The following is a 12,566-nucleotide window of genomic DNA, read 5'->3' on the forward strand; positions in this document are numbered from 1 at the left end:
GAGATATACAGTAAATAGAATACCACAGGTTGACACCACTTTAACAGGAAGGAATGCAACAGGCTTGAACCATATTACAGCAACAAAAGAGCTGTAGAGGATATTCTAAACGTCTGGTAACCTTTTCTATTTTCATGCATGATATGCCAGCTATACGAAATGGATATTAAATGTAGTATGGTGAGAAGTAGGATATACAATTTGGTGCCAGCATTACTACAAAATACTATCCACTTTCAAATGATCCTACTCATTAAAACTGAGCCAGCATGCACAGAAAATATCCAAAGCTGATCATGGCTTCTTTTCTATTATTACAGTGCAACATGTGTGTTCATTCAAGGCTCATATACAGTACAAGCAAACACAGAAACCCTGTAAATTCAATAGGAATGTCTTACCAGACAACGGCAGCATTTACCCCATATGGCCAAATAGATCTAGATAATATTGTTATTACTGCTTTCTCCTCTTGGTCTCTTTACTCTGGACAGAGGACTTGCTTCATGGCTTGTTTGTTTTAAGTTTTATTTTGTAAATTAATAATCCAAGTACTCCCTTGAGTGCTCTTGCTGTGACTTGGCTTGGAGAAAAGGTTGTTAAGACAAAGTCAACCCATGGCTGTGTTGCACAACTGTCTTGTAAAAGAAAAGTCCCTGAGCTCTGTCAAAACTCCATGGTTGGCCCATGCAGCAGAAGGACATAGCTAGGGAAGGATGAGGGAGTTCGATATTTTAATTACACCGTGGATCAATTTATGTTTCCCTTGAAAGTTTTCATTATACACTAGTGTGTCTGGAGTGCAGAATCCAATTTCTGCAGGATGTTATATGGGTTCTAACCGGCTAACTTTTTCTGAAAGGTCACACAGGATTTTAAAGCTCTGTCTGCCTGCATTTCTTATCTAGATACTCAGAGCACTGCTGTTTCCAACCCGACTATAAATCTTCTTAAATATCTGATGACCTATAGAGAGAGACCTTCATCTCGATAGTGATGAGATGATTTCATGTTGAATAAGTACTTGCACAAAATCCCTCTCTGATCTCCTGGTATACAAATGGAATAGTGTCGTTTACTGCTACCTCTCCACCTCTCGAGTTGACACAATATGACATGAGAATCGCACTGACAACCACATGATGTAGAGTGGAGGTGGAGTGACAGTGACATATGTGATGTTGTCAACCCTATCTATCAGAAGGAAGAAAAGTGTTTAAATATGACAAAATAACACACATTCCAGTGCAACATTTTATATTAGTTCAAGGAGCAAATACAGCAAATCTATTCAAACGCTTTTAGGAAGTAGTTCAGGTCTACAGCTCCACTCAAGCCCTGCCTGGTGCTGTTAGTCAGTAATGCAGTGTTGGGGGAAATGTCTCTCATTATCTTGCTAGAGATTAATACAATTTCTGTGATAACATGAGCCTTGCATTGTCACCGACAGGGAGGGAGGGTGAAGACAAAGATGGCAGAGAGAGGAGGGGGCCCTGACATCTCTTTCTCTCACTATTTCTAGATCGGACCTACTTAAACAAACCTGAAACAGCGTGAGTACAGGTGCATCTGGTTCTGACTGTCTCTGATACCCAGACAGACACAGTAATTAGCAGGATTCACATGAAAAGAATAGAAAATGGCAACCTAAAATAAAACAACTCATCATCTGACATGTCACATTAGGGAATGGTTGACGACTGGACATGTTTTGCGCCCTTCATAGATATTTACAATACTTTTTATTGAACCTTTATTTAACTAGGCATGTCAGTTAAAGAACAAATCCTTATTTACAATGACGGCCTACCCCGACTAAACCCTCCCCTAACCTGGATGACGCTGGGTCCCTATGGGACTCCCTATCACAGTCGGTTGTGATACAGCCCAGGATCAAACCTGGGTCTGTAGTGACGCCTCTAGCACTGCGATGCAGTGCCTTAGACCGCTGTGCCACTCAGGGGCTTTACACAGTAATGAAATGTGATATTCAGTCAAAGCTATGAAGTGCGAACAATCATATTTAGGGAGATTACCTGCCACTGTATGCTAACTAAATTCTTGTTTAAATAAAAACACCCGGAAGTAAATCTGGAGATTTGCTAGTATCAAATCACATTTTATTTGTCACATGCGCCGGATACAACAGATGTAGACCTTACTGTAAAATGCTTACTTACAAGCCCTTAACCAACAATGCAGTTATGAAAATAAAGTTAAGAAAATATTTACTAAATTATCAAAAGTAACACAAGAAAATGACACAACATTAACGTGCGACAGCAGAGAGAAAAGTCTATGACTTGGGTGACGAGTCTTTGACAATGTTTGGGGCCTTCCTCTGACACTGCCTAGTATATAGGTTCTGGGTCAGGCCTACCACTCTGGTGTCGTCAGCAAACTTAATGATGGTGTTGGAGTCGTGCTTGACCACACAGTCGTGGGTGAACAGGGAGTACAGGAGATGACTAAGCACGCACCCATGAGGGGCTCCAGTGTTGAGGATCAGAATGGCATATGGGTTGTTGCCTACTCTTACCACCTGGGGGTGGCCCATCAGGAAGTCCAGGATCCAGTTGCAGAGGGAGGTGTTTAGTCCCAGGATCCTTAGCTTAGTAATGAGCTTTGTGGGTACTATGGTGTTGAATGCTGAGCTGGTTAACCTGTCTAGGACTGGGGTTCCGTTAGCCAACAGCCAATGAAATTGCACGGCGCCAAATACAAATCAACAGAAATCTCATAAATCAAATTTCTCAAACATACAAGTATTAGGCACCATTTTAAAGATAAAAATCTCGTTAATCAAGCCACAGTGTCTGATTTCAAAAATGCTTTACAGCGAAAGCTCCACAAACGATTATGTTAGGTCACCACCAAGTCACAGAAAAACCCAGCCATTTTTCCAGCCAAAGAGGAGTCACAAAAAAGCGCAAATAGAGATAAAATTAATCACTAACCTTTGATGATCTTCATCAGATGACACTCATAGGACTTCATGTTACACAATACATGTATGTTTTGTTCGATAAAGTGCATATTTATATCCAAAAATTTCATTTTACATTGGCGTGTTATGTTCACTAGTTCCAAAACATGCAGTGATTTTGCAGAGAGCCACGTCAATTTACAGAAATACTCATTATGAATGCTGATGAAAATTCAAGTGTTATGCATGTAACTTTAGATAAACCTCTCCTTAATGAGCCCAAACAAGCCAAAATAAATATCCGCCATGTTGCGCAGTCAACATTAGTCAGAAATAGCATTATAAATATTCACTTACCTTTGATGATCTTCATCACAATGCACTCCCAGGAATCCCAGTTCCACAATAAATGTTTGATTTGTTCGATAAAGTTCACCATTTATGTCCATATACCCATTTTGTTAGGGCATTTGGTAAACAAATCGAAACTCGCCTTCGGCTATCTGTCCGCCAATTGAACCTCAACAGAAGTTGGGTGATGCAACAGGACAACGACCCCAAACACAGAACTAAATCAACAACAGAATGGTTTCAACAAAAGAAAATACACTTTCTGGAGTGGCCCAGTCAGAGTCCTGACCTCAACCCGATTTGAGATTCTGTGGTATGACCTCGAGAGCAGTTCACACCAGACATCCCAAGAATAAACTGAAACAGTTTTGTAAAGAGGAATGGTCCAAAATTCCTCCTGACCGTTGTGCAGATCTGATCCGCAACAACAGAAAACATTTGGTTGAGGTTATTGCTGCCAAAGGAGGGTCAACCAGTTATTAAATCCAAGGGGTCACATACTTTTCCCACCCTGCACTATGAATATTTACACGGTGTGTTCAATAAATATAATAAAAATGTATAATTGTTTGTGTGTTATTAGTTTAAGCAGACTGTGTTCGTCTATTGTTCTGACCTAGATGAAGATCGGATGAAATTTTACAGCAGCAGCAGCTCCTGATGTGTCAGGTGGATCCTCTCTGAAGGCAGTTGCAGGCCGTGGTTGCGGCTGAAACGACAGGCAGGTGAGCTTGGTTGGACCGCCCAATGTTGCAGAGTTGTTCTCTTACAGACATGATCTCTCCTCTGTAACTTTTAATCGTGTTCTGGAGAGAGGGGAATATGTTGCAGTTCTGCTGGTTACCTGAAGGACTAACAGGTAGACCTCTGTGCTCATGACCACTTTGTTTGTCAAATCGGAGGGCCGGTTCAGTTTTGTAGCATCCGGTTGTATCAACGTTGATCACTGCTGGATGGACCTTTGATGATTCCAATGACCTTGGGTCACGACGAGGTGGAGCAGTGTACATGGTTGTGTGCGATTGTACATACTCACTGTTGCGTTAAGCTGTGCCGAGAGGTGTCATCTGTGATTCCATCACACGATGTGACTCCATGTTTTCATCTTCGGCGGCTGCTTCCAGAACTTCAGCTTCAGCTATGGCTGCACTAGCAGCTTTCTCCTGTTTGAGAACATGTATGTGTGCTTTTACCTCTGCTTTCCTTCTAGCTGCCAGGGCAGCTGCTTCAGCTGTGACCCTTTGCTGCTCTTCTTCTATGCAGGCTTGTTTTCTAATTATATCAGCATCACGTATAGAATAGGAAGCCAGTGCGAGTGCAGCCTCTGCTTTAGCACAAGCCTTGGTGGCTGCAGCACTAGCTGATGATAGGTTAGAGTGACTCGAATGCCTATAACTTGTGCGTTGTGACCTGGCAGCTTCAGCACTAGCTGATGTCTAAAATTCCAAGATGGCATAGCAGTTCAGACGTCTTTTGTCCTCGTCTTGTCGTGTCCCGTATATATATATATATATATATATATTTACAACTTTTTTCACATACCTTTTTATATATATTTTTTAATTTTCCATAAACTCATCTTCAAAACACTCTCCTGCAACCCGCCTCACCAATTTATATTTATAAAAAAATATATATATATTTACCTCAAATCTGTAATCCTCCAAGAAGCTAGCCAGAAACTAGCCAGAAGCTAGCCAGGAGCTAGCCAGAAGCTAATCCAGAAGCTAATCCAGAAGCTAATCAGAAGCTAATCAGAAGCTAGTTAGCTTCTTTACTGGCTAATCTTTAGTATTCAGCTAACCACTGTTTGTGGTCATCAGCTATCCTTTAGCTCGAAAATCTATCGCCAGTTTTGTACGGCGCAGCGTGGCTCGGAATGGAACATACCGGACCAATTTTTCTCTCCATGTCCCTGGATTTCAACCGCTATCTCTGGACATTCATACCTGGATCTCACAGCTAGCTAGCTGCTATCCGTGTGACTATCGGCTTTCGTCGATTCCGGAGAAAACATCAATTATTCCGGAGCTAGCCAGCTGAAGAGTTCCATCAATCACTCCTGGGCTACAATCATCTATCCGGACTCGTTTTACTGCCTACGCGGAGCCCCACCGGGCCTTCACAACTGGACTGCCGACGTTATCTACCCGAAGGAGTTATCCGGCTGGCTCCTCCGTCGCGACGTTATCTGAACGCCCATCTGCGGCCCGCTAACCGTTAGCTGTCTTATCGGCTGCTATCTGAATAGACAATCGGACAATGTATTTATTTATTTTTATTATTATTATTATTATTATTTATTTATTTTTATTTGTATTTTTTTTCTTCTTGGGCCTCTATAACTATATCTATTGTTTTTTGTTGTTGTTGTGTGATTTGGATTAATCCCCTCTACCACACGGAACCCCACTAATCTACTGACGGAACGCAAGAGGTGGCTAATAACAGACCTCCATCCTATGCTAGCTTGCTACCGATGGCCTGGCTAGCTGTCTAAATCGCCGTGACCCCCAACCAACCTCTCTACTCACTGGACCCTTTTGATCACTCAACTAAGCATGCCTCTCCTTAATGTCAATATGCCTTGTCCATTGCTGTTCTGGTTAGTGTTTATTGGCTTATTTCACTGTAGAGCCTCTAGTCCTGCTCACTATACCTTATCCAACCTATTAGTTCCACCAACCACACATGCAATGACATCTCCAGGTTTCAATGATGTTTCTAGAGACAATATCTCTCTCTTCATCACTCAATACCTAGGTTTACCTCCACTGTATTCACATCCTACCATACCTTTGTCTGTACATTATACCTTGATGCTATTTTATTAGTTTAGAAACCTCCTTTTACTCTTTGTTCCAGACGTTCTAGATGACCAATTCTTATTGCTTTTAGCCGCACCCTTATTCTACTCCTCCTCTGTTCCTCTGGCGATGTAGAGGTGAATCCAGGCCCTGCAGTGCCAAGCTCCACTCCTATTCCCCAGGCACTCTCTTTTGACGACTTATGTAACCGTAATAGCCTTGGTTTCATGCATGTTAACATTAGAAGCCTCCTCCCTAAATTTGTTCTATTCACTGCTTTAGCACACTAGCTGTGTCTGAATCCTGGCTTAGGAAGACTACCAAAAATTCAGACATTTTAATCCCAAACTACAACATTTTCAGACAATATAGAACTGCCAAAGGGGGCGGTGTTGCAATCTACTGCAAGGATAGCCTGCAGAGTTCTGTCCTACTATCCAGGTCTGTACCCAAACAATTTGAACTTCTACTTTTAAAAATCCACCTCTCTAAAAACAAGTCTCTCACCCTTCTAGCTGCCAGGGCAGCTGCTATAGACCACCCTCTGCCCCAAGCTGTGCTCTGGACACCATATGTGAACTGATTGCCCCCACATCTATCTTCAGACTCGTGCTGCTAGGCAAACCTAAACTGGAACATGCTTAACACCCCAGCCATCCTACAATCTAAACTTCATGCCCTCAATCTCACACAAATTATCAATGAACCTACCAGGTACCTCCCCAAAGCCTTAAACACGGGCACCCTCATAGATATCATCCTAACCAACTTGCCCTCTAAATACACCTCTGCTGTCTTCAACCAAGATGTCAGCGATCAAAAAATGCCTCATTGCCTGCATCCGTAATGGGTCAGCGGTTAAACGACCTCCACTCATCACTGTCAAACGCTCCCTGAAACACTTCAGCGAGCAGGCCTTTCTAATCGACCTGGCCCGGGGTATCCTGGAAGGATATTGATCTCATCCCGTCAGTAGAGGATGCCTGGATATTTTTTTAAATGCCTTCCTAACCATCTTAAATAAACATGCCCCATTCAAGAAATTTAGAACCAGGAACAGATATAGCCCTTGGTTCTCCCCAGACCCTGACTGCCCTTAACCAACACAAAAACATCCTATGGCGTTCTGCATTAGCATCGAACAGCCCCCGTGATATGCAGCTGTTCAGGAAACTAGAAACCATTAAACACAGGCAGTTAGAAAAGCCAAGGCTAGCTTTTTCAAGCAGAAATTTGCTTCTTGCAACACTAACTCAAAAATGTTCTGGGACACTGTAAAGTCCATGGAGAATAAGAACACCTCCTCCCAGCTGCACACTGCACTGAAGATAGGAAACACTGTAGCCACTGATAAATCCACCATAATTTATTTATTTCAATAAGCATTTTTCTACGGCTGGCCATGCCTTCCACCTTTTTGGCTACTCCTACCCCGGTAAACAGCACTGCACCCCCCACAGCAACTCGCCCAAGCCTTCCCCATTTCTCCTTCTCCCAAATCCGTTCAGCTGATGTTCTGAAAGAGCGGCAAAATCTGGACCCCTACAAATCAACCGGGCTAGACAATCTGGACCCTTTCTTTCTAAAATTATCTGCCGAATGTCAATTGTTGCCACCCCTATTACTAGCCTGTTCAACCTCTCTTTCGTGTCTAGTCCTGAGATTCCCAACCTATTAGTTGGAAAGCAGCTGCGGTCATCCCCCTTTCAAAGGGGAGACACTCTTGACCCAAACTGCTACAGACCTATATCTATCCTACCATGCCTTTCTAAGGTCTTCGAAAGCCAAGTCAACAAACAGATTACCTCCATTTTCTGAATCTCACCATACCTTCTCTGCTATGCAATCTGGTTTCAGAGCTGGTCATGGGTGCACCTCAGCCACGCTCAAGGTCCTACTATCTTAACCGCCATTGAAAAGAAACATTACTGTGCAGCCGTATTCATTGATCTGGCCAAGGCTTTTGACTCTGTCAATCACCACATCCTCATCGGCAGACTCGACAGCCTTGGTTTCTCAAATGATTGCCTCTCATGGTTCACCAACTACTTCTCTGATAGAGTTCAGTGTGTCAAATCTGAGGGTCTGCTGTCTGGACCTCTGGCAGTCTATAAGGGGGTGCCACAGCGTTCAATTCTTGGACCGACTCTCTTCTCTGTATACATCAATGAGGTCGCTCTTGCTGCTGGTGAGTCTCTGATCCACCTCTACGCAGACGACACCATTCTGTATACTTCTGGCCCTTCTTTGGACACTGTGTAAACAACCCTCCAGGCAAGCTTCAATGCCATACAACTCTCCTTCCATGGCCTCCAATTGCTCTTAAATACAAGTAAAACTAAATGCATGCTCTTCAACCGATCGCTACCTGCACCCGCCCGCCTGTCCAACATCACTACTCTGGACGGCTCTGACTTAGAATATGTGGACAACTACAAATACTTAGGTGTCTGGTTAGACTGTAAACTCTCCTTCCAGACCCATATCAAACATCTCCAATCCAAAGTTAAATCTAGAATTGGCTTCCTATTTCGCAACAAAGCATCCTTCACTCACGCTGCCAAACATACCCTTGCAAAACTGACCATCCTACCAATCGACTTTGGCGATGTCATTTACAAAATAGCCTCCAATACCCTACTCAACAAATTGTATGCAGTCTATCACAGTGCAATCCGTTTTGTCACCAAAGCCCCATATACTACCCACCATTGCGACCTGTACGCTCTCGTTGGCTGGCCCTCGCTTCATACTCGTCGCCAAACCCACTGGCTCCATGTCATCTACAAGACCCTGCTTGGCAAAGTCCCCCTTATCTCAGCTCACTGGTCACCATAGCATCTCCCACCTGGAGCACACGCTCCAGCAGGTATATCTCTCTAGTCACCCCCAAAACCAATTCTTTCTTTGGCCGCCTCTCCTTCCAGTTCTCTGCTGCCAATAATTGGAACAAACTACAAAAATCTCTGAAACTGGAAACACTTATCTCCCTCACTAGCTTTAAGCACCACCTGTCAGAGCAGCTCACAGATTACTGCACCTGTACATAGCCCACCTATAATTTAGCCCAAACATCTACCTCTTTCCCTACTGTATTTAATTTATTTATTTATTTTGCTCCTTTGCACCCCATTAATTTTATTTCTACTTTGCACATTCTTCCATTGCAAATCTACCATTCCAGTGTTTTACTTGCTATATTGTATTTACTTTGCCACCATGGCCTTTTTTTGCCTTTACCTCCCTTATCTCACCTCATTTGCTCACATCGTATATAGACTTGTTTATACTGTATTATTGACTGTATGTTTGTTTTACTCCATGTGTAACTCTGGGTCGTTGTATGTGTCGAACTGCTTTGCTTTATCTTGGTCAGGTCGCAATTGTAAATGAGAACTTGTTCTCAACTTGCCTACCTGGTTAAATAAAGGTGAAATAAAAATAAATAAATAAATGTCAGGTTTGATTGCCTAGTCTCTAGAGCATGAGCTTGAGTACCGTGACCTGGTCTCCAGCGTGTTGTATGGGCTGCCCTCTACATCTTGATGCTGAAGGAAGGCTGGGGTGTTACCTTGATCCTTTTGTTGTTGCATGATGAGCTTGGGCTACTTCGCTGTGATGATGTCTGATGGCTGAAGAGTCTGGCTGGATAGCAATGTGAAGAAGGGATCCACTTTTCCAGTGGCTGGGCCCGTCATGTAGTCAGTCTTTTTACTGTTCTGCCCTCACAATGTGTAGGCTACAAAGCTTGGCACAAAGCTTACACTCTTCCAATAAAGAATCAGGGAGGCACTGGTACCATTAAGAATCCTTAGTAGAATATATTTTGTCTGTAAAACTGTAACAGATACAGAAAGGAGAAAATGTATTAGACAAATCACTATACACATTCACACAAATGGATACAAATAAAGAACAGCATTACAGTATTTATCTGGTCAATATGTCAGTGTGTTATGTCTGTTTGTGACAGTGTGTTATGTGAAAATGTGGTCGTATTATAAATTGTATTTGAATGTTTAAAACTTCTTGTGACTCCCAAACCCGCATGCGGGAGCGTAATCATCGCCTGAAACGAATTAGCATAACGCAATGGACATAAATATCCCTAGAAAATATTCCTATTCATGAAAATCACAAATGTATTGAGACACAGCTTAGCCTTTTGTTAATCACCCTGTCATCTCAGATTTTAAAAATATGCTTTACAGCCAAAGCTAGACAAGCATTTGTGTAAGTTTATCGATAGCTTAGCATAGCATTTTGTCCAGCTAGCAGCAGGTAACTTGGTCACGGAAATCAGAAAAGCAATCAAATTAAATCGTTTACCTTTGATGAGCTTCGGATGTTTTCACTCACGAGACGCCCAGGTAGATAGCCAAAGTTCATTTTTTCCCAAAAGATTATATTTGTAGGCGAAATAGCTCCGTTTGTTCTTCACGTTTGGCTGAGAAATCTCCTGGAAATTGCAGTCACGAAAACGGCGAAAAATATTCCAAATTAGCTCCATAATATCGACAGAAACATGGCAAACGTTGTTTATAATCAATCCTCAAGGTGTTTTTCTAATATCTATTCGACAATATATCCGTAGGGACAATTCGTTTTTCAGTAGGACCGATTGGAGTGATGGCTACCTCCTTATTTTACGTGAGAGTCACCCTGGGAGACATCAGGTGACCACTTACGCAATGTAGCCGCCTACAGCTATTCTTCAACATAAATGTGTAAAACTACATCACAATGCTGTAGACACCTTGGGAAATACGTAGAAAGCGTAAGCTGGTTGATGGCACATTCACAGCTCAATAGGGACTTATTGGAACGCAGCGCTTTCAAAATATGGGGCACTTCCGGATTGGATTTTTCTCAGGCTTTCGCCTGCAACATCAGTTCTGTTATACTCACAGACAATATCTTTACAGTTTTGGAAACGTTAGAGTGTTTTCTATCCAAAGCTGTCAATTATATGCATATTCTAGCATCTTGTCCTGACAAATATCCTGTTTAAAACGGGAACGTTTTTTTTCCCAAAAATGAAAATACTGCACCTAGAGTCGCAACAGTTTTAAGAACCCTTGGAAGATTAGTCCAAATGAGGACAAGAAGCAATGCTAATAATATCAAATCAAACATCCGACGAGTGTCAGAGCCGGTGTGGTAGGATTCAATCTTAGTCCTGTATTGACGCTTTGCCTGTTTGATGGTTCGTCTGAGGGCATAGCGGGATTTCTTATAAGCGTCCGGATTAGTTTCCTGCTCCTTGAAAGCAGCAGCTCGAACCTTTAGCTTGGTGCGGATGTTGCCTGTAATCCATAGCTTCTGGTTGGGATATGTACATACGGTCACTGGGGGATGATGTCGTCAATTAACTTATTAATGAAGCCGGTGACTGAGGTGGTATACTCCTCAATGCAATTGGATGAATCCCGGAACGTATTCCAGTCTGTGCTAGCAAAACAGTCCTGTAGCGTAGCATCCACGTCATCTGACCACTTCCGTATTGAGCGAGTCACTGGTACTTCCTGCTTTAGTTTTTGCTTGTAAGCAGGAATCAGGAGGATAGAATTATGGTCAGATTTGCCAAATGGAGGGCGAGGGAGAGCTTTGTATGCGTCTCTGTGTGTGGAGTAAAGGTGGTCTAGAGGTTTTTTCCCACTGGTTGCACATGTGGCTTGCTGGTAGAAATGAGGTAAAACAAATTTAAGTTTGCCTGCATCAAAGTCCCCGGCCAATAGGAATGCCGCTTCTGGATGAGCATTTTTTTGTTTGCTTATGACCTTATACAGCTCATTTATTGCGGTCTTAGTGCCAGCATTGGTTTGTGGTGGTAAATAGACGGCTACGAATAATATAGATGAGAACTCTCTTGGTAGATAGTGTGGTCTACAGCTTATCATGAGGTATTCTACCTCAGGTGAGCAATACCTCGAGACTTCTTTAATATTAGTCATTGCACACCAGCAGATATTGACAAATAGACACACACCCCCTTCCCTCATATTTTGCAAGTAGAACAACTGCATATTTGGTCAGTTGTAAAAATCGAATAAAATGTTGATCTCATAAATTGTGATTGCTTTTTACATTCTTCAACCAAGCATGATTAGGCTTGTACGAGCCCTTTGTTGAGGTGGTTTCAGCATTGACTTTTGATTGATTCATTGATTGACTCATTGATTTTATTAACTGAAGCACTGAAGATTTGTTGTCTGTCAAGTCATGAATAAAGCCTTTTTAACAGAAAGGCATGAATGACCTCTCATTGACAACCTTACTCTTAAAAAAATCGATCAATAAATGAACAAATTACTGTATGTATAATCTAAAATCTCTGATTACATTTAAGTTAAACTTCCCATGACAATGGATTCCTCCGTGTCTTAGAATCCATTAGGCTCAGAAGTTTGGCCAACATACTGATACTGCACAAAACCAGGAACATGCACATTTATGTGATATTTATGGTAGCTTTATCACCA

Source organism: Oncorhynchus masou, chromosome 25 (genome assembly GCF_036934945.1).
Source record: "Oncorhynchus masou masou isolate Uvic2021 chromosome 25, UVic_Omas_1.1, whole genome shotgun sequence".
Classification (NCBI taxonomy): Eukaryota; Metazoa; Chordata; class Actinopteri; order Salmoniformes; family Salmonidae; genus Oncorhynchus; species Oncorhynchus masou.